This window comes from Lissotriton helveticus, chromosome 4_1, assembly GCF_964261635.1.
Source record: "Lissotriton helveticus chromosome 4_1, aLisHel1.1, whole genome shotgun sequence".
Classification (NCBI taxonomy): domain Eukaryota; kingdom Metazoa; phylum Chordata; class Amphibia; order Caudata; family Salamandridae; genus Lissotriton; species Lissotriton helveticus.
In genome coordinates, this window is record NC_136063.1 from 432,636,313 (window position 1) to 432,659,651 (window position 23,339).

The 23,339-nt window shown below is 44.9% G+C and overlaps 1 protein-coding gene across 6 annotated transcripts in view; it reads right to left on the reverse strand.

Moving 5' to 3' along the window:
- Positions 1-23,339, reverse strand: part of CPQ (carboxypeptidase Q) — a 2,048,903-nt gene that overhangs the window by 1,070,460 nt on the left and 955,104 nt on the right. The gene's annotated exons all lie outside the window — the stretch shown is intronic.

Consider the following 23,339-nt stretch of genomic DNA (forward strand, 5'->3'; position numbering starts at 1 on the left):
TAGTGACACCAATCCGTTTTGAAATGTTGTCCATAACAGTTGTCTAGAGTATTTAACTGCACAATTCAATGATGTGCAAGTATAAGACTTACATGTGGAAGAAATATTTGGAATACAGAGCAGGGGAACAAGAAAGCACCCATCACCTTTATTTATATGGACAATCTACCAAAACAAGTTATGGATCATTGAAAGGATAGCACAGAGATAAATGAAGACAGCAGAAAGGTTAAGTGTTATAGATTAGATATCGGAATGTTAAGGCCGGCCACAGTGAATAAAACATAAGAGGTAACGGATGCGGAATAGTCTGAAGAGGAAGGTGCAACCGGGGGAATCGCATCAAGCACACAGACCCTTTTTCCACAAGGAGTTCTGCCTAATTCGACAAACCTGTCTTCGGGGTGGAAAAGGAAAACTGCCAGAGTAAAGGGGAAATGAAAAATAGGCAGGGGAGGGTGGAAGGGACATTAGCAAAACCTCAGGGCACTCCATGCAGAACAAACGAGGAACGAAAAAGAAATAAGAACTGACAATTTAGCAATCATTAATCTGACACCAAAAAACCTACGAAATCAGAAGAATCGGTATTACAACTACGTCTCACCTTTTGTCCAACCAGGGATTTCGAATTTACACAGACTAAAATGTATCTTTTCAAGTTATCAAGGACATTAAAACTCCACAAGTATTTCAAATTGAACGGTCCAGGAAAATTGACAACGACAGAGCGATAGGAGTTGACACACATGGATATCCAAACAGGAAACGATTTGGAGACTCTAGCATTATTGGAAGAACTACAATCGAGTGGCAAGTCACAAAAGGAGGATATCCTGGACAACTTGGATAGAGTGGAGAATTTAGGAATAAAACAAGTGGGAGCATCTACTCCTTTCAAAGCAACATCAAAACTTATGCCTCAGATACCTATGGATGCTATAGATGTATTCGTAGATAATGTGGATAATGATCTCCTGACGCTCCGCATGGGAAAGAATGGAGAGAAGATCATCGCAAACTTAACTCAGAGACAGAAACAAGCGTTAGTGGATCTACAAAATGACCGAACAATTGTTTATAAACCCTCTGATAAGGGTGGAAATATTGTACTGCAGACCAAAAACAACTACTGAAAGAAGCACTTAGACAAAAACAGTTATATTGCCATAACGAAAATTGAATATGCCAACAGCATAAGAAACTTTCAGATTCTAATCCAGAAGTGTCATCAGAGAGGAATGTTATTGCTCGAGGAATATCAATTTCTGGCACCCCCGCATCCTGGGTTAGCCAACATTCTGCCATCTACCTAAGGTTCGTAAAAACAAGATTCATCCTCCAAGGTGCCCAATTGCTTCTTTAATTGGAAGTTTAACGGAACATATGTCAATATATTTGGACCACTTCCTATCTCCTTTTGTATCAGAACTAACATCCTACACGAGGGATACCAAGGGTTTCTTGAAACAGATTGAAGAAACAATTTGGGAACCGGGCATTCTGATGATAACATTGAAGGTTTCCAATTTATACACCAGCATTGCCCATAAAGATGGACTGGAAGCTGTGAGATATTTTTTCAAAGGGCATCCATTAAAGTATATGGAACACAGTGAGATGCTGTTGGAATGTGTGGACTTTTGCCTAAATAATAACATCTTTATTTTTCAAGAACAAGTGTACAAGCAGATATGAGGGGCCGCCATGGGCACCTGCTTCTCCCCCAGTCACGCAAAGCTGGTGGGAGCAGCAGGTGGCATGGTCGGAAGCCCAAAAATAACTGGTTGGAAAAAATAATCAGTTCCCGAAGATACTTAGATGATTTATTCATTATATAAAAAGGCACAGAGGACTCAGATAAGCAATACATATCTTTTTTAAATGAGAATGATATTAACCTGAGAATCAGTAGTGACATTAGCTCAGAGAGGGTCACCTTTCTCGATATCCAGGTATTTATCAGTGATAATAAGGTTACTACAGCCCGCTATAGAAAACTAACTGCGGGCAATTCAGTATTACATGTGAGAAGCAGCCATCCCACAAGACTGATCAATAGTATTCCCTCTGGGGAGTTTTTAGGCATCAAAAAGAAATTACTCAAGAGTGAGTGATTTCCAAGAGGCAGCAGTTGCTAGTATGCAGAGATTCAAGAAAAGAGGATATCGTAAGCAAATACTACCAGGGGCATTAAACAGAGTGAAAGAGAAAATTTACTGAATGAAGACACAGTACGTATAGTTGAGGATACACACAAAATTTTCCGGAGAATCACACATTTTTAAGTGCTGGGATGAATATAAGAAAGATCACACAAAGGAATTGGAGAATCTTGAAGTCAGATGTCATTATAGGGAAATATCTGCCTATCCATCCTTTGATAACATTTAGAAAGTCACGATCAATCAGGGACGCTTTAGTAGAAAGCCATTTACCTAGAGAACAGCCGAAAAAGGTTTGCTCACCAATTGAACTGTTTCTTTCTAAGTGGCAGATGTAAAGTTTGCACACATACCAGTAAAGTGTCCACCCATGAAGTCCCAGGCTTGAATGAACCTAAACTGATAAAAATAAATCATAAATTGCCTCACTACACACACTGTTTACTGCCTTATATGTCCATGCCAACTGAAGTATGTAGGGAGTACCATTCACCCGATAAAACAACGAATTTTAGAACACATGAGAGCGATTAGCAACAAGGAAGTGACTTACCCAGTCTCTAGACAATTTTAATCTTACCATCAAAGCAATAGGAATCTGCTCAAATTCTTTTGTCTTGACCAAGTACCTCATGATGTGAGAGGCAGAGACAGGGAATTAAAGCATTGTAGATTGGAATCGAGATACATAATTGATTTACAAACAAAAACACGCACAGGTTTGAATAGCAGTGAAGAACTAGGGTTCACCTATGATAGTTGATATAAGAGGAAAAGAAGTCACCTTGGAAATGAATAGATGACGGTTACTATACACTCACAGCACTAGAATTTACATATAAGAGAAGACAGGAGGTTTCTTAGAAATGCCCATTAGTGGGCTAGATAGCAATGCATTGAGTCACCCGAATAAAAAGGATAACATTCCTATGAGAATAGATTATTTATTTGAATATAAGCCCATAGAGGGCAAAATTGAACATCGCAGGTATGATTTCCGAACATCGCCCATCTGTGGGCATGATAGCAGTGGAGGAGGAACCAAAAAAAGGATATATTACATAAATAGTATGTGATAATGAAAGTATAACCATGAATTATAAGAAACACTTCTCACTGACAAACAAGTATGAATTTGCATACTGCAAGATAGCGTTGACTTTTTTGTATAAACATGAAATCTGTCTTCGATTTCGTTACAATCTATGACGCAATTAAGTCAAATAACATAAAAAAGCGAAAAACTGGCAGCCCCCAATGTTGATAAAAGGTGCTTTGCCAAAACGCATCTATTTTGTCTGCACGAATAGTAGAATAAATTAATATTCTTCTATCGTGAGTGCTGGTTGAATTTTTGTTGGGAGCATGATATACGGGTGAGAGCACCTTCGCCCGACCAAGCACCCGCTCAAGAGTGCAGAAGCTATGGTTTAACTGGAGCGAAAAATACATAAATGTGTGGGCTCTTTCGTTTGGAGGCAACTCTTTGGAATTGATGTTTAACGGCCTGCCTAGCAGTTGAAGGAGCCCCGCTGTGTTCAGCGGATCTGAGAAGAAGCCATGTGGCGAACTTCGTTTGTCAGACTTGGTGCCAATAATGAGAACATTATTATGTCAGCGTTGGTGAGATATCGCAGCGCGACCACCCACGTGGAGTAGTGTGGCTCACTGGTTAGAGGCGGCAGACCCGAGAGCAGAGGACGGCCCGGGACCAGGGTTCGATTCCCGACGCGGCAGGTTTCTGGACCAGGGTCAGCGGACTCGATAATTCTCTCGCCTCGGTGCCCACTCTGATCAGCGATCACACTCGGCAACTCTGGGCACTAGCTTGCCTCATCTTCACTAACGGCCCCACCAGACCGCCGGGGATGCCTGGTCTCACCCTGGAGATACCCATTAAGGGGCCATCTCTCAGGGAAGCCAGGAAGGGTTTCGCAGCGGTCGAAGCGCGGAGGTACCCCTTCGGGAGTGATTCCAGCGCTATATAAGCACATAATTAATTAATTAATTAATTTAATTGAGTGACACTGGTGCAGATTTTGAACAGCGGCTCACGACAGCAAAACTAAAGTGCACTACCGATACCAGAAGGCCTTGCAAATGGCCACGCCCACATGGGCGGATATCGAGTAGAACCCATGTGCACTTAAAACAGCTGAAAAGTTTCATGCACTACACCTAGAGCCTAAGACAAAGGGCAGAGAGCCCGAAACGCGTCGGCAAAAAGGATTTTGATGTTGGGTTGCTGTATCCACCCCTGCTGCAGTTCCCATCAAAGTGTGATGGCAGATGATACCTTGTGTGGGCTCTTTCGTTTGGAGGCAACTCTTTGTATATATATATATATATATATATATATATATATATATATATATATATATATATATATATATATATATATATAGTACATAGACATAGTGTACATAGACAAAGATCAAATCCATACCAAGTTATATCGGAAACTGGCAGCCACGAACAGTATACTCCATGGTGCAAGTTTTTGCCCTGCACAATTGAAGAAGAGTATCCCCTATGGGGAATTTATCAGAATGAAAAGAAACTGCTCGGATAATGAAATAGCGGAGAAGAATAACAAAGAAACAGACCAGAGATTCATAACAAGAGTTTACAAGTGTAGGGATGTGAAAGAAGGCTTGGAAAGGGCAAAGAAAATCCCTAGAGCTAAGACACTTGTGAACAAAGACAGAGGAATGACAACCGATGAATCAGAAGATGTAACAAGAATGTTTTTAACATACAGCAAAGAAAGCTACAAGATTGTAAACATTCTCAGGAAATATTGGAATGTCCTAGTGAAAGATCCTGACATTGGGAAGAAAATTGGAATAAGACCAATGGTAACATACCACAAAGTACCATCCCTAAGGGATAAATGTGAAAGAAGTAATTTCTCTACTAAGAAACAAACAACATGGCTAATGGAGAAACAGAAAGACTTTACTCATTGCAATAAATGCAAAGGGTGATAGATAGGCAAGAGTACCAAAATAATTGAATATTCCAAATTAATGAAAAAATAAGCTGTGAGACAACATATGTTGTATACATGGTCATATGTACATGTGGTCTATGTAACATAGGCAGCACAATCTGTCCTCTAAGAAAACAGATCCTAGAACATCTGAGAGAGATCCAGAATGTGGGTATGAATTATGCAATATCAAAACATCTGCATACCCAACATAAGACGAAATGTCAAGATATAAGATACTTTGGAACTGTAACTGTTCCTGCTAATGAAAGAGGGGGAAATCGAACGCTAAGCTGAGGAGATTAGAGTCGCGTATGATCATCAGATTCAAGACCAAGACTCTGTATGGTTTGAACGGAGACGAGGAGCTACATATTCATTTCTAACAGAAAGAAGAGTATCAAACTGCTCTGCAGAAATAAGAAATTACATCATGGGAAAGAAGTGGAAAAGGCATGAGAAAGAGGGTACTAACCCAAATGCGACCACTGAAGAATCAATAACAGGCAAAGAAAGAGGTGAAATTATTTTCTGGCCAAAAGTCAAGGACTCCATAGTGTACAAACCCGAACTGTACCACTGAGAGAATAATAAAAAAATAAAAAGAAATGGAGAAATAGGAGGTGAAATCACCTGTTGGCCAGGGATAAGTAAAATTATAAAGTTCAATGTCTTTACATATTTGATGTAATACTGCAAGAGTCTGCAACATAGTGAGACTAACTTACTAAAAACATAAAGAACTATGATACGACACAGTAACATTGTCTGTAGCAAGAAAAGAACAGAAGAGAGAGATGATCATTAATAATAAAGACATTTTTGATTGTAATGGAAATACAAGTCCCATAATGCCTCATAATGGGATAATATGGCTGAACTATATATAAGGGAAAGTGAAGATGGACTCATGTAAACTGTGAAAAAGACAATTTCTTGGTCGAAACGTTGGTGAGGGTGGTGGTGGTAATTGTGCTTTAATAAAAGTGCAAAAAAGTTACAAGTGACTCCTGGAGTGCGGTGCATTTATTTGTTTGGAGATATATTTATATATATCAACATATATATATATATATATATATATATATATATATATATATATATATATATATATATATATCTCCTACTGGCAGTCGCCAGTAGGTAGTTATAGTTAGGATCTAGTCACCATAGGAAAATCACAACATTCTATTCCCAATAACTTTGGTGCTGGTAGCTGAATCTTTGTGAAATTTTCAAAACTTATGGCCCGCTCCGGTCAGCTCCTATCTTGAAAGTTTTCGGGTGATTCGGCAAGAGGGGGCCGAGAAAAAAGGTGGGTCCCAAAACGTGTTTTCGCCATGTTGATTTCCATAGGAAATTTTATATACTGCTACAGCCCGAACTGCTGAATGGAATTACACCAAATTTGGCAAAAAGGTAGCCCTTGGTTCAGAAAGAACTCTTTTTGTTAAATGGCGTAAATCCGTTCAGTAGTTGCTGAGAAAATCAAAATTAAAAAAATATCGATATATAGAGGCGCGCAGGATCCGACCACTCTACTGATCACAAGCTTCATGCTAATTGGCTGTCAACACTCCAAACCAGGAAGTGTTGGCAGCCATCTTGTGCCTCTGTAGAACCGAGGCACATGAAATCAGTAAAACAAACGTGAAAAAAAAGAAAATGGGGCAGGATAGAAACACCCTGACCCCCTAGGTCTGCTTAGGGGGTCCCACAAGGACCCCCAGGGCCAATAATAGCATTAAAAAAAAAAAAATAGCGGGATGAATGAAGGATCTGTGTATTGGCTGTGAAAATGAAAAACACTAAGCACGGCTTTCGCGCTTCGTCCCGGGGGCAATGTTTATTGCCGGGGGCAATGTTTATTTTGTAATGGGGGTCCCAAAGGGCCCCCCCAGCCCCGGGGACCACCCCTCCCCCCCCCCGGAGCTTTTCAAAAGTATTTGCGGGGGGCCTCATGGCCCCCCGCAGCCCCGGGGACTGCCACCCCCGGGGCTTGTATAGTAAATGGGTGGGGGCTCAAAAGCCCCCAAAGCTCCGGGGGATAAAATATTGGCGTGGGGCACATGCACCCCCCGCAGCCTCGGGGACCGCCACCCCCCAGGCTTGTTTTAAAAAAAAATAAACTACCTGTGTGGGGGGGGCTCGAACCCCCACACGCCCGGTGGACCGCCACCTTCCCGGGGATCTAAATGTGCAAATTTGGGGGTCTGTTACGGACCCCCGAGCCCCGGGGACCACCACCTCCCCGGGGCTTTAACAATGTTGGGAGGGGGCCAAGCCCTCCTGGAGCCCTGTGATGGCACAGGGGGCCGCCACCCCCCAGGGCCGGCTCCTGCAGTGTCCCGGGGTGCTCACCCCCAAGACATTTCTGTTTGCTATGGCAGGGCGGGAGCCTTGCGGCTTCCGCCCTGTCATAGCAAACTCTGCTTTGGTTTTTGGAAGAGAGAGCAGGGAAAACTGCTCTCTCTTCCAAAAACTATAGCAGATTGCTTTTCCACACGGGGAGCTGCATCTTAGCAGCTCCCCATGTGGAAAAGCAATGCCGGCTCCTGCAGGAGGCGGGCTGCCGGCGAGACCGTGGGGGGATTGGGGACCCCTCCACGGTCCCCAACTGGGAGGGCCAGCCCCAGGGGATGGGCTCCCCAGGTCTAGAAGTGGCCCGGGAGGGGGGCCACGCGGCCCCCTCCTAAAACAAAATGGCTTGAGGAGGGGTTAACGCAGCCCCCCTCCAAATAAATGGAAAAAAAACTGGCCATGCCCTGGGGAATGGGGTCCCCGGGGCCGATTATTGCCTCGGGGGGGGGGTCACGCGGCCCCTTTCCAATTTAAAAAATAAAATAGGAGTCAGGCCCTGGGGCATAGGGTCTCCAGGGCTAATAAAATAGGAAAAGAAGGGGGGGCACACAGCTCCCATTCTTAAAACAATTAATTTAAAAAAAGACCGGCATCTCGCCAGAGGCCCCGCCCCCTCCCTGCGGCACTCTGCAAACACGCCCCCTGGCGCATTTGCAGATAGGGAACTAATTCCCCTTGAATACTGGGGGTCCCTGGGGGCCAACTAGCCCACCAGGAACCTCCAGTATGCGCCAGGGAGCTGCGTTGCATAGAGATGTTCAGAGGCCACGCCCCTTTTTACACCTCTCTGCAACGCAGCTCTGTGGTGCTTAATGGAGGTACCTGGTGGCTAGTTGCACCCCGCCAGAGCCCCTCAGGATTAAAGAGAAATTAATTCCCCAACTTAAAATGCACCACAGGGCGTGTTTGCAGACATGTCACTTCAAGACCCACCCCCTTCCTTCACCATTGTGCAAACGCGCCCCCTGGCGAGTTGTAAGTTGGGTAATTAATTCCCCTTCAATACTGAGGGTCCCTGAGGGCCAACTAGCCCACTAGGTACCTCCAGTATGCGCCAGGGAGCTGCGTTGCAGAGAGGTGTTCCGAGGCCATGCCCCTTTTTACACCTCTCTGCAACACAGCTCTGTGGCGCTTACTGGAGGTACCTAGTGGGCTAGTTGGCCCCTAGGGACCCTCAGGATTCAAGGACACTTAATCTCCCAACTTAAAACAGCCACAGGGCGTGTTTACATAGTGGTGAAGGGAGGGGACAGGGCCTGAGGTGACGTGTGCAAACACGCCCTGTGGCGTGTCTTAAGTTGAGGAAATAATTCCTCTTCAATCCTGAGGGCCCCTGGGGGCCAACTAGCCTACCAGGTGCTTCCAGAATGCGCCACTGCACTGCGTTGCAGAGAGGTAGTCCAGGCTTTGCCCCTTTTTACATCTCTCTGCCACGCAGCTCTGTGGCGCTTACTGGATGTACTACGAATACCGATTTACTCACCTGTTATCAGGAGAGACCTCAGCGCTGCATCATTGAGCCCAGTACTGATCCTGAAAAGTAATTGGTGCGATGTGGCCCCTTGCCTCCCCCATTTTATTTTTTATTTTTTCTGACTGCCTCGAGCGGATTGTGTATTTATTTTGCCACTGTTCCACCTTTGATTTTGTGCATTGGCAGATTTGCCCAGCTTCCCTCCCTTTCAACAGCAAGTGCCCACAGTTTGGGTCAGAGGAGGCCCTGCGGAGCAGAGAGGAGCATAGGAGTCTTCGAGGACATAGCTATACAGTCCTCACTTTCTCCACGGTGACACGACAGGACCAGGAACGGAGGAGGTGTTTGAGCCGTGCAGCATTTCGCATGGTACCTCTGAGAGCCGCCGAGAACCGCAGTTGCGGCCCGCCACCCCGCGCTGCGGGAGAAATCTTTGAAACTACCCGCTGTTGCTGTTTGTTGAACTGCTGAGGGCTACTGAGCGCCGCAGCCTGCAACCTGGCGGCAGGCTAGTCAGAAGCTGAGTGGTGAGGTGGAGGGGGGTGACGGCTTGGACTCGGGCAAGCACAGGGCATAAGAATACAGGAGCAATTAAGAAGGTCCTGTGGAGCTCCCTCCCTCTCTGCAGCTCGGCTCTGCTCTCCCCTGCTTTAAGTCATCAAGCCACTAAAACCACTATCATACTATCATACTACCAAACTACCAATTAACCAAATCACCAAATTACTAAATCTATTAAGATCCTGCCAAGATTAGATCCTGTCTGGACTTGGGATACTGTATGTTCCTCGTCGAACCTCTGCCCACCACAATTTCGCTAAGATTCTGGATTCTGCGGAAAAAAACCTCTCTGTAAAAATCAGAATTGCAAACCCTTCTCAGAGAAAAGACCTGTTGGCGCTGTTGGACCTGCTTAAAGTTTATCTAAGAGAAGGTGCCTGATGTGCCGTGGTCGAGACGGAGACTGTAGCAGTTTGACCCTGTGAGCTTGTGCTCAGTGTTGCATGAGCGGCGCATCAGAGCATTTGTGAATAGGAGTTATACACATTGGTTGAGTTGGTTAATCTGGTAAGGGTTCTTTTGCATTTGGACAAAGATATGACCACAAAGAAATTGCGATCTGGTAGATTACTATTTACAATAGTGTGTAAGAAAACTAAAGCTAATCCTTTAAGAAATAACTCATCACAAATAAGCATTTTGAAAAGCTTCAGTACCATCCCTTCCTTTTTTCCGAATAAAGAAATAAGCTTAAATTCAGCAGGGAAGTTGAAGTCTACTAGCGAAGCCCATGGAGCGGCAAAAGTAGTCCCTGGAAAATCTTCCCCAGTAGTTTGTACTCAATTATCTCCCAAAACTGGAGGAACTTGGTCCATGGATTCCCAATTCTTGGAATCTAGGGAGGCTGAATCTTTGCTGGCAAAGCTAACTATCCTCTCCATTGCTAATGGAGTGTCCCAACCTGAAGGGGTACCTCATCCAGCTCCAATAATTGGAGAACCCATAATAGAAGATTTTACTCTCCCGACCTCCCTGACCTTCCTGCCCTCAACACTAACTTTAATCAGTCTTCTAAGATGCTCTATGCACCAAATCTAGAGCCTTCCATGAATCATTTTCCTGTTACTTCACTTTCCTTCAATCCTTGTGTTTCCTCTCAAGATTGTCAGGATCGCCCCTTTAAAATGCAGCTGCTCAGTGGTTCACCTAGCGGAACAAGCTTCTTAGATTCACAGGGCTGGATTACACCTGATCTTTCCCTGAACTATCCCCCTCCAACTCATCATCCAGAGTAAAAAATGTTGATGTCGGAATCTTTACTTTGCTTGGAAAGAGTGCTGCTTTCTATTTTAGCTTTAATGGAAAAATCAGTAAATAACTCCCACTCTATTCTGGAGTCTCTTTTGTCTTTGACTAAGTTTAAAGCCCCTGAGCAAAGAGTACTGCCTTGTAAAGCTGGTCTACTTCCTCAGCGTAAGTTCAGTCTAGGGAAGGGATCTTCTCCCCCTTTATTTTTGAAGGATGTCACCAATCAGCTCCATCCCACTCAAATAGGCTGTTTTCCTCAAAATAAAGGGCGGGACTTTGGCATTCAGGCTGGAAAGCCTTTTGCTAGTAGGAAAAATAAACTCAGATTGAAAGAAAGTGAAGATATCTTTGATAAGCTACAATCTTCTGCTTTTCAACAGCTCTTCGATCCTGTGACTCTAGCTTCAGGGGTAATATTCATGCTTTTCCCACAAATAAAGAAGAAAAATGTATGTCCAATCTGAAACGTTTTCCCCATTTTTCTAAAAACAGGTGAAAAATCTTTTGAGCATTCTATAGCGGAGGGTTTAAAAGCTGGTTGCCCACCTACTGAAGAAAAAGATATCAAGAATAAAAGTAACAGCGTTGGTAAGAAGAAGAAAGAAGGAAACAATAGGGAAAAACGTTGAAGAATAAATTTTAAAAAAGAGCAAAACGGCTACGCCTCGACCCTAATGTAATCCACAGTATATCACAAGTTCCTGATTTAAACGTTCTGAAGAAGGAGAAAGGTCAAGTAGAATCCAACTTATTGGGACCTTGTTTTCCTTTGTTGAACACAAATGCTCCAATTCAATCCTCCCAAGAGGCATCTGTATTTGGTAAAAGCGTTCCTCCTATTGTCCAGAGTAAGGCAATCCCTAATGCCTCTCTATTTTCGTCCTCTTTAGGCAATAACGTTATTTATAATCTTATCGAGAAAATTCCTGAGGTAACCTGCCAAATTAGGCATCCTCCCTTTTCTACCTACACCTTGGATTTTTTCATTTTTTTTTTTAAACAGATTTTATTGACAGATCACATATAAATCGCAGAGCTCTGTAACCCAGAGGTGTCTGCCAGGCAAAGATACATGTGTATGACATCGCAATCCATCATGACTTTTGCATATGCAACAAGAGAACAGAATCAATGCAATTAACAGCCCTCCTCCCCCCATCCCCTCCCCCAACCTCCCCTTCCCCTGGCCCCTCCCAGAACCCCCGGCACCCCCCGCACCCCCTCCCCCCCGGCACGGTTACTAACTTTTTTGGCAATCAATATACACACAACCATCTACACAGCACTCTCACATGTCCAGTATCGGGTCTTGTTCTGGCGGAGGTTCGAGATATAGACCCCTGAAGTCAGCCCACAGCTTCCAAATTTGATAGTGCTTACGAGGGCATCCCCAAGCAAGGAATACGGGCTTCTCCAACCCCATGAAAAATCTAGTCCCCTCTTCCATGCTACAAGTGACGGGGCCCTCTGAACCTTCCACGCCCTAGCTATATCTCTTTTGGCCACTGTGAGCCCCAGCAACAGTAAGTGTCTCTTGTATAGGTTACCCCCCACCCCATCCATCACATGCAGGAGCCCCAGGAGTGGCGTAGGCGGGAGCACCCACCCAAGTGCCTCATCTTATCCATTCCATACCCCATTCCAGAACCTTTTCGTTTATTTTTGACCATGAACCATTCATGAATAGGTCTTTCTTGTAAGGTTGTTTTGCTGAAATCCCTGGTCTCGAAATGTTCTGAAGTAATGACCTTGCTCTGGTTCTATTTCAAGAATATAATAATTCTAGGGGAGCAAGTGTAACGTTTGCATTATAAGCTATCTCCCATCTGATAATGTTACACAGTGATAAATTACGCTGTTGTGGTATCGCAGTTTTCAAACCTGAAGAGGAGTTAGCCTTAAAACAAGTGGCCTAAAATCAGCAGTCTAACACTTGTTCAGAATTCTCCGCAAGGGGCACACCCCATTCAGAGAGTGAGAATTTACTGCAGGTTTCCCTTAGTACAAATGGTAGGAGGGTCTCGATAGTCACAGAGAAAAAGACTCAGTATGAATCTTGCACTGATGAAGAGAATAAAGAAATGGAGACAAACAAAAATAGATCCCTAGGGTTACAATATGGGATTTCTTCCTAGCAACGTTATTACTGTGATATCATGAAACGCAGCCCGCCTAAGCACTAATAATAATAAACACTTATTTTTGAAAGAGCAGAGTGCAGATATAATCTGTCTACAAGAGACTTGGAGAACCGGGAGTCCCGTTGGTGAATATGGGTGGCCGAGGGCTCCCGACAAACTTCAATAGACCTTTTGGCAACACACTTTGAGGGGTATAAGTAGCCGACCATCGCACGCCTGACTCCAAAATGGCGCCCGCAATGGACAATCACCAGGGAGAATAAGGAGGCATAGGACCCGGTCAATGCGTACAAAAAGGAGCTGCGGCCGCAGCGGAGATACCAGACATATTTCTGGAGCTCAGAAATACATGTAGCTGTAAGCAGAGGTGAGTTGTGTTCATCAATCCCCCCCCTCCGCCTCATCTTAATTGTGCAGCACATTTTGAACAGCAACAGGAGGTGGCGGTGAACACCTATTCCCCTCCCCCCGGGCCCCTGACCCCTCGAAGAAACGATGCGGGGGTGAAGGGGGTCCCTTCATAAGTTCTATGAGCGAGTGAGAGTGAAACCGGAGGTGCACCACCTGATCTTAAAATGGCGGCCGTCTGTCCCCCTTCGCAGCTGCATCATTACAATACTCTACTCCTCTGGAGGCAAACGGACACTGGCGCTGGCCCAAGCTGCTCCATTGCACAACAAACACCCCCCTTGAAAGCGGGTATCGCACGGTGTTCACCCCTGAGAGATTGCTTCGGCGCCTCCTCTGGCGATCTCTCTTCCTGCACCCCAGACCCTAAATGGCGACTGAATAGGCATCGAGGAGAAGACTCCTACTGAAACAGCCTAAGAGACACCTCGAGAAGCTGTACGACTAACCTTAGGGCCTAGTGAATACATAGGGGAAAGATGAAAATGGGGACCGGAAGAATGAAACACCAGGGGCAGAATCCCTTGCCTGACCCTAGGCTGGCTGCCACAGTGGTCCTTTACCATGTTGTGCTACTACTCTTTGACACAACTGGACATTGACCAGACCTCAAGCATATCTCCCATCCGGCTCACCCATCAGGGCATGGAATCTGTGAACTTGCCACTGACCGTTGAGACCTAGCAGTTTGGCCGATGCCAGGTGGAGCTACCTTGATAGCTATAGAGGAGATGGGCTGTGGACTTTCCCCTCGGCCGTCACCTACCCAGCCGGACTTTGGGCAGACTTTTCTTCGTCTCTCCTCCGTATCTCCCTCCTACCCGTTTACCTTACTCCCCTACCCTTCTACACTCATTTTATCTCGTCTTCTATGCTCTTTAAATGTTTTTTTGCAACAAATGTAACTTGTAACTGATGTAAATTTGTAACATTCTGAAACCTCATGTAAAGCGCTCTGATACCTCAGGGTCTAGCCAGCGCTATGGGGAGACAGGACGGAGATTCACTCCTTGGACGTGACCTACCCAGTCGGTCTTTAGCCAGACGTCCTTTCATCTCTCCTGTCGTCTCTTCCCGCATCCTCCCTCTATTTATGTCTCTCCTTCTCTCCTCTCTCAATGTATTGAGACTGAACTATTTTGTCTGATGCCCGATGGAGCTACCGGGTTTAGCTATAGGGGATATGGGCCGTGGACTCCCTCCTTGGTTGTCACCTACCCAGTCGGTCTTTAGACAAACTTCCTTTCGTCTCTCCTTGTTGTCTCTTTCCTTATCCTCCCTTTCTCACCTCCCCTGCCCCCTCCACTACTTTTCTCTCTCCTTTCCCTCCTCTCCTAATGTATTGCCTATTGTTTTGATATATGGTGTAATTGTTGATCTTTTTCTGACACATTGTTGATTCTCATGTAAAGCACTCTGATACCTTCGGGTCTAGCCAGCGCTATATAAAACTCTTTAAATAAAATAAATATATAAAATTGGTCCACTGATGATTATATAGTGCTGGGCCAACCTGCGCTCCCTGTGCAGAGAGGACATGCTAAAGGAGGTATTGCTATTATGCTAAGTACAAATATTAGGTGGTTATACAAAGAATTCTCTCCTGCCTCCAACTTAATTCATGATACAGACAAAGTGGTCCCAGAACAGAGAAGAACAATATAGAACAATAACAATTGATTATAAACAAAATTCAATAGAAATTAGCAGCATTGTTTTTAATCACAACAAGCAGAGGCAATTAATTGCAAGTAATTCATAAAATACATAAATATGTAAACACAATTAGTGCCCCTAAAGGAAGGGAAGGGTCAGGGTAGTGATGGGAAAGTGTGAGAGAACTGGACAAGTGACAAATTAATAATCAATTTGGCCTTAATACATAAAAATGGCATATGACCAACGGTTCACAGACAAATCAAGGTAATCTCATGCTTCAATGAACAAAGCAAAAAATGGCAAATGATGGCAGAAGCTGAGGAAAGAGGAGGCATGTCGACGTTTCGACCCAAAATCGTTGCAGGTACTAACTACGACCTTGCTAGAGGGTCTTCATCAGGACGGCAGAGATCCAAGTGGGGCAAGCAATCAGTAGGTCATGTGAGGTCCGACTGTGGTAAAGACAGAGTTGCTCAGAAGGCGTGGGACATCAGAGGAAGAGAAGGAAAATTTATAAAAACCAATAGATGACCGGGGTGTGAGGCGTCTGTATAGCAGAAGCTGGTCAAACGGATGGGACGCGTGGTTTTCACAGGCAAAGTCAAACGACAACACCAGCCAGTTGTAGATCTGGTAGGGACAGTATTGTTACTGGGTCTTTTCGGAGTCCGCCGCGTGGGTGCGGATCCTGAATTGGACGTCTCGGGAAATCCCAATAGGATTCTGGAGAGTTGCGCCGTGAAAAATGATCCACCGGATTAGTCCGGATCCTAAATTCGGAGCCTGTGGAGTCTTCAAAAGGGGGGGTCAGGCGATTAAGCTGGATCTCAAGGATGTCCAGGATTATCCGAATTTCTTGTTGATCATAAATGTTTATTTACCCCTGATGCATCTTACTCTTATTTATTAAAATACCTTTTCGATTTTATATCCTCTACCTTAGAAAGGGAAGATTGCAGGTTTTTAATGTTAGGTGGAGAGCTGAATTCTAAAGTTTCTTCTCACAGTATAACCTAACAATGAAAAAAACAAAGCTTTAAGTATTCCAACTACCCAATTTTCGAACAAAAGTAGGACTGATAAAAAGAGGAGCTACTCTACTCGAAGGTCTGAGAAGCTTAGACCTTATAATTGCAAATGGGAGGTTAGAAAATGATATTCCAGCAAATTACACGCATAAGGCCCAACTGGGAGTTCCAATATAGATTATCTAACTGTTTCAGCAGAGTTTTTTGTAATCTCGTAAGTATGGAAGTTTGGGAACTGATTTTAGCGACCATTCAGTGATTTTTTCCAAATTTAATTTTGTTGGTGATAAGGTAGGTCCCTGGAATTTTAAAAGCAGTTCAGTAGGGTTTAATGCAACCACTGGTAGAATTCACTGGAACATTCAAGCGACCGCTAAACTAAATGCAACAGCTTGGATAAAAGATCAGCAGCACTTAGTAATAGCCGAGTGTGACTCTCCTCAATTTGATTTACTTGAAGCCTTTTCTTATAATGTAGGCTCTTTGGCTACATTATGTAAATCATCGCATGCTCTAACCAAACGCAGATCATATTTTAATCCAATGCTTACCTTAAATAGGGAAATAAATAAATTGGTAAGGGCTCAGTTCCTGAATTATTCTATTGATCGAAGTAATATAATAAATTTATTAAAGAGGAAAAGAAAGAGGAAAAAATGTTCCTTAAAACAAATAAAAGAAGCCGGCGCATGGGTGCAGTTAAATGAGGCGGCCTGAAAAAAATAACTCTAAAACGTTTTGGGAAATTATCGCTGTTTGCTGCGGCACGAGAGTGAAATCTCTCCCCGATTCTATTAAAGAAGAGGAATGGAAATTCCACCTGGTAGATCTCTACTCTGCGAATTCTAATTCTATCAGTACTGCTGCACCTGACATTCCTGAAACTCCCTTATTCAACTATGCACATTCAATGAATGACGTGGTTGGATTTATTTAAAAAATGAGATCTTCAGGAGCAATGGGTCCGGATGAAATACCCATGACGGTGATTAAAAAGGAGCCACTTTTGTGGGCTACGTACTTAGCTCCATTGTTTAATTTATGTTACTCTCAGGGGAAGACTGCACCATCTTGGTCCGGAAGCATTTTAATCCCTCTGCACAAAAAGGGCTCTAGAAACCTTCCAGCTAACTACCGGCAAATTGCCTTATTAGATGCAGTAGACAAAACATTTGCACATAGTATTCTCGATCACCTCACGGAATGGGTGATAGAGAAGAAGGTCCTCCCAATGGAACAAGCAGGTTTTAGGAAAAATCATTCCACTTTTCCATTTTTCTATGGCCTTTGATAAGGTAGACCGACCATTACTATGGACAAAATTACATAATATGGGATTACCTGCTCCCCTGCTAACATTAATTATTGCACTACATTCTCAAACATGGTGCCAGGTATTGATGGGAGGAAACCAAGGCCTATCATCTATAATTCCTGTAGCAAATGGCCTGAAACAAGGTTGCCTACTAGCACCACTATTATTCTCCCTATATATAGCAGATTTACCTGATTGTTTTTCTCAGTTAGAGGGAGATGCACCAAAGATAGATAACAGTCCTTTCGCTTGTCTCCTCTATGCAGATGATATAGTAGTAATGGACTCAACCCCAATTGGGCTGAACAAAAAGCTGATATCACTACAGAATTATACAGCAGCTCATTTCATAACTGCCTCAAAAAGCAAGATTTTAATCATGAAATGCAATAGAAGTAGAAAATCAAGTAATTTTAAGTGGCAAATTGGGCCTGAAAAATTGGAGGTGGTAGAATTATACCTCTACTTAGGAAAACTAATAGCGAGCAATGTGAAAAATAAACTTCATATCAAACACAGTACTTGTAAAACTATATCCCATGCTAATGATCTGCGCATTTTTTATAGTGCAATGGGCAGAAGGCATTTTTTACATCTGCTGACAATTTTTAAAGCAAAAATTCCTCCAACCCTCCTCTACGCAATTGAGTTACCCCCTGTAAAACTTGAAGCCAAAGCGTCTCTCGAATTTCTTTTCGATCGAGCGGGCACACAGAACCTTGGGTGGCAAGCCCAAGCCAGGGGCCCCCCACGCACGATCATCGCCCGCGTCCTTAATTATAGAGACAGGGACGCCATATTGCAGGCGGCACGTGTCCATGGGGATCTACACCGGGATAATGCCATCATGCGTTTTTTCCAGACTTCACGCTCCAGGTGCAGCGGCAGCGACTCTCCTTTGATGGGATCAGGAGGGCGCTTCGAGACAAGGGAGTGAAGTATATGATGCTGTTCCCTGCACGGCTCAAGGTTTTGGATGGGGTCAAGGCCTACTTCTTTGACACACCAGCGGATGCTGCCGACTGGATGGAAGGGTGGCGCACTGTTGGTCGGAGGGGCAAGCGACCTGAAACGCAGGCGGTGCGAGGTGGCAGAGGAGGGAGCCCGGATGCAGCTCGTGCTCCCAGGGACGATGAAAGGCAACAGGAGGAGTGACTCTGGTATGGTGGGGGTTTGTTAAATTTTGTTTATGGCCCTGTTTGAACTGTGACTTTGGGCTGCAACACTATGTTGCTGAGGGGCGCGGCCCCTGGGAGGAACAGGGGGCTACGAACTGTTTCACTATGTGAGCCTGGCGTGAGACATTGACTGGGCCTGCTCATTGACTGGGGTCGGGCTCGATTGTGGTGGAGGGTGATGGAGGTATAATGTTGAGCGTGGGACACTGGGGGCAGAAGTGTACGAAGGAGGTGTTATCCGTCATGACAAACATGCATCTTCCTTAGGTCGGCGACCTCACGCTTCCCCTAACATGGTTCTAGTTGTGGTTTAGGGGCGACAGGTACTCTGCATGTTTTGTTGGTGGGTAGTTGTAGGCTCACCAGGCAGGGAGGCAGGGAGGGGGGTGTTGGGGTGTTGGGATGTTGGGTATGTGCGGGTGGGGGGAGCAGGGGGATTGTTTCTTGAGGACAGGTTAGTTTTGCTCATCACTTGGTCGGTTCTTGGGTGGACAAGGTTGTTGGAGGTACGGTACAAGACAGCAACGTTTATCCGTAGAGGTGTAGGGACATGTGCTCAGGGTGGGCTCCCAGACGCAGGGTAATATTTGGACGTGAAACGTCCATGGCTTAGGCAATAAGATCAAAAGGACTCTAGTCTTGCAGCACCTGAAGCGACATTCGCCTGATGTGGTTCTCCTGCAGGAGACGCATTTGCAGGGAAACAGATGTCAAGCATTAGACCGATTTGGGTATAAGATGGCTGCCCACTCGGGTTTCACGTCTGGGTCCCAGGGAGTGGGCATTTTACTGCGCAAGACCTTTCCTTTTGTGATCACTGGGGTGTGGACAGATGTCTCGGGTTGTATGGTGGCTGTGGCAGGTGGGTGGGAGGGTCGGACGATTGCATTCTGCTCCTGCTATCTCCCGCCGGGCCTACACTCTATGACCTACACATGACTGGGATCCTCCCTGACAGGTCTTCCGGTGGGGACGATTCTGGTGGGAGGTGACATGAATGCGGTTCTGTCTGCCGATCTTGATAGGTCGGGCGAAGGGCAGGGACACAGGGGTGAGCAGGAATTACGGGGCTTCCTGGAGTCTTTTGGGCAGAGCGATCTATGGCGGGCTCATCCTCCCTCTTTGCGACAGTACACGTTTTATTCAGCAAGACATGGGTCCTTTTCTAGACTGGATTACCTGCTGATGCGCACTGATCAGTTGGGGGACTTTTCAAATCCTCACATTATGGTCAGGGGTCTCTATGATCATTCCCCGGTGGCTGTTACCCTGCGGGGGGCAGTTACTAACAGAGGAGTGTTCCCTCGTATTGATCCATGGCATTTGCGGGATGACGGCATAGGGGATAAACTTCGGGAGGGCTCCAAGCTATACTTTGAAGAGAACCAGGGATCAGTGGACTCCCACATCACACTTTGGGAGGCGTACAAGACCGTCTTGAGGGGGCAAGCGCAGGCCTTGGTTGGTGCCAAAAAGAAGAAGGAATCCCTTCAGATTAGGCGGGTCGAGGAGGAAATTGCAGAGCTTGAATGGGGGGTGAACGATGCGTCCTCGCTGGACAGCCGCCACTCTCTGGCACTTAAGCAGAAAGAACTCAGGGCCCTAGCGGAGGGCGAGGCGAGGGCCCTTTCCCTGGCCACGCAATATCGTATTTATGATGTGGGTGACAAAGGCCTGAAGCTCCTGGCTTGGCTGGAAAGCAGGGATAGAGAGCACTCCTGGGTAGCAGCGGTGCGGGACCGGTCGGGTGTCCTGGTGTCCACCACTACAAACATCGCAGAGGTGTTTGCGGCGAACTTTGAGGAGGTATACACCCCGGTATGCACCAGGACGGAACGGGACTGTGAGGAATTCCTCCGCGACTTCGCACTTCCCACTCTGTCCCAGTCCCAAAGGGATGCTCTGGAGACAGATTTGTCTGGGGACGAGATTGGGGCAGCGCTCATCTCTCTGCAGTCCGGGAAGGCGCAAGGTCCCAACGGGCTCCTGATTGAGATCTTTAAGAGACAGTCGAACATTGTCACAGGCCCTCTTTTACAGATGTATCAGGAGGCCCGACAGGTGGGGATGTTACCGTCCGACCAGAGAGAGGCCACGATCGTGGTTATTCACAAAGAAGGCAAGCCGGCTGATTGTTGTTCCTCCAGCCGGGGGGGAAGAAGACTACTAGATAGTTTCAAAGGCAATGCCGGTTGGTAGGAAACGGAAGAATCATGTTTATTGAGGCAGTTGATGCCATCTGTCAAAACAAAAAAGTGTAAATATATGTGACACTTGTAAAATTTTCACATATGCAAGAATATTGCTTTTGGCATTTTTTCCTACAGTAAAACGTGGTAAAATCGATTGTATCCAACCCATTTCCCGCATCCACCAGCAGCTAGCTCATGGCTATGGCTTCTTATTCTAATGTCGGTATACATGTTGTTATTTATGGCCTTTTCTCTGCACAATATCATTAAAAATATGCTTTTAAGTTAATCAATTACTGTATTAACCTTAGTTGACAGGTAATAAAACATTTCTTGTATTGGTTCCCTTACATTAAATGTGAACTAGACTTTTAAAACACAAGAGTAGTACAATACTGACTCACATCATCAGTTAAAAGCACCACAGTACAATTTAGGTGGACTGCTCATGCGTGGCGCAATGAAACATATTGCATATGGCCTTCAATGAAGCATATTTCCAATAGTAACATCACTGATTGCTTTGGGACCACAAATAAACTATTATATTACCAACTACAAACCAATCGCATATGTCACTACTTAATTTCACATTTCTCACGTAGTCCTATAAATCTCTGGAACATTCAACATATGGTTATAATTCTGTACAAATGTTGTGCAGCTGCATTTTACAGACAATTCGTCCCTGTTAATTAGCTCACCTTTCACATGAACAATAATTGCTATTCATTATTATTAACACATACTAAGAACTGTGTGCCCAATTTAAAATGTATTGCACCTCTCTCAGTAATTTGTCATTTCTTCCAATGTTTACCTTTCAGACTGGTTGTTTACATAGACAGTTTAGGGAGTTTTTCCAAGGTTCAGCCACAATTTAATTAGGAACTGTCCTATTCTTAAGATGTGCCATGCATTTAAAAGAGATAGATGGTGTGATTCAAACCACCTATAATAGTATCCTGTCTTATAAGGTCCCAGTTATCATGTGGTGCGCCAACCGAGCCAGTGAGTGTTACGCAGTATTAAATCTACTGTTGTTTAGACAGAATGTACCTTCTTGCTCTAATTCTTTCCCAACCTTACTTTCTTAGTTACCAGCGTGTCTGCCCTTGTTCGGGAACCCGCGAAAGCGAGCTCCTCAATACTAATTGACAGGCAATATTACATACTTCTTTCACTCAATTTAATTCAGACTTTACCATTGAGTAGTGATGAGGCGCCCTAATTCACATGTGCTCTTCTATATTAAAATCTATTAATTCCTATCCGTTAGTGACTGAGTCCCATCCAGGGGATGGATATTTCCCCACTACATTATTATACGATTGAGGTACCGGGGCAGTATTATAGAAAGTGCCCCGAGCGCAATGGGCATGTGCGCCTGCTTTGTGCGCCCCTGGGGCACTTTAGTATTACAGAAGGGTCTGCAGCTGCTTGTGTGGCCCCTTCTGTAATACAGATAGTGCTGGCGAACATATAGCGCGAGCACTATCTCAAGGGAGTGTTCCCTCGTTTGCAAGGGGGGTGTGTGGCCCCAAGCAAGTGAGGGAATCTCTTCAATGCGCCTTCTGATAGTAACCCTCTGGTGGGGGATAAGGAGGTCCTACAGACCCCAAGACATCACCATGTAGGTGGGTGGAGTCACTCACTGCACCCGCTGCAAGGGAATCTTTCTCCCCTCTTAAAAGTGGAAACGGGTTGCCGCCTGCACAGTGAAACACAGAGCAGCTGCTTCAAAGTCGCTCCATATTTCACTTGAATGCGCTGATCCTAGGGCAGCATGAGTTCGTGGCTGCCCTGAGGGCAGCGCATTCAACATAATAGGGTGCACTTTCCCTGTATGCACATGGCGCACCTGTTTGAAGGTGGCCCTGGCACAAACACAGAAAGTGTGCCCTATATGTAATAGGGCCCCAGGTGCTCATAAATGAATTGATTCAGTCCTGAAGATGTGGATGCAGAAATGTATCCCATAATTTCAAACCACAAGGACGACAAGCCAAAGTGGTACAATGAGTTACAGCACATCTATTGATTCAGAGGAGCATAAACATGATTTAGTTGGCTTTGTACATTACACCCCCCCCCCCCCACGATTGTATATAATTGTATACTTGCGGGCATTATATGTTTATCTTTTCAGTCATCTGGAGCTCTTTTGAGCACCGCACCGCATTCATGGTATTTTCATTTTGGAATTCATTTTTTGTATCTCAATTGTGAAGATCCTGGTATGTTTCCAAAATGATAACTTGCTTCCCTTCTTTTCTTCTCATTGATCCCTACCTACAGATCCTATATGGACTGCGTTATTAAAGAATACAAATGTACCTTTTTTGAGATGAATGCGTAGTTAGTATTGAGACTAGATTCAAAAGAAAATGAATTATTGTCCAGTTCAACAACTGTTACCTGCAAAAGATATTAACTCCCCAGGTTCACCTCTAACTAAGGATCAGCTGACTGGGGGTGAGTGTTTGATTTGCTCAAGCGTTCCGTCCATCATCCCCCTTTTGTATCACCTCTAACTAAGGGGCAGCGCTAGCTCTCTGAAAGTGTTTTAGAAGAAAGCAAGAGTAACCTGTATGCTACCACCCACTACGAACTACAG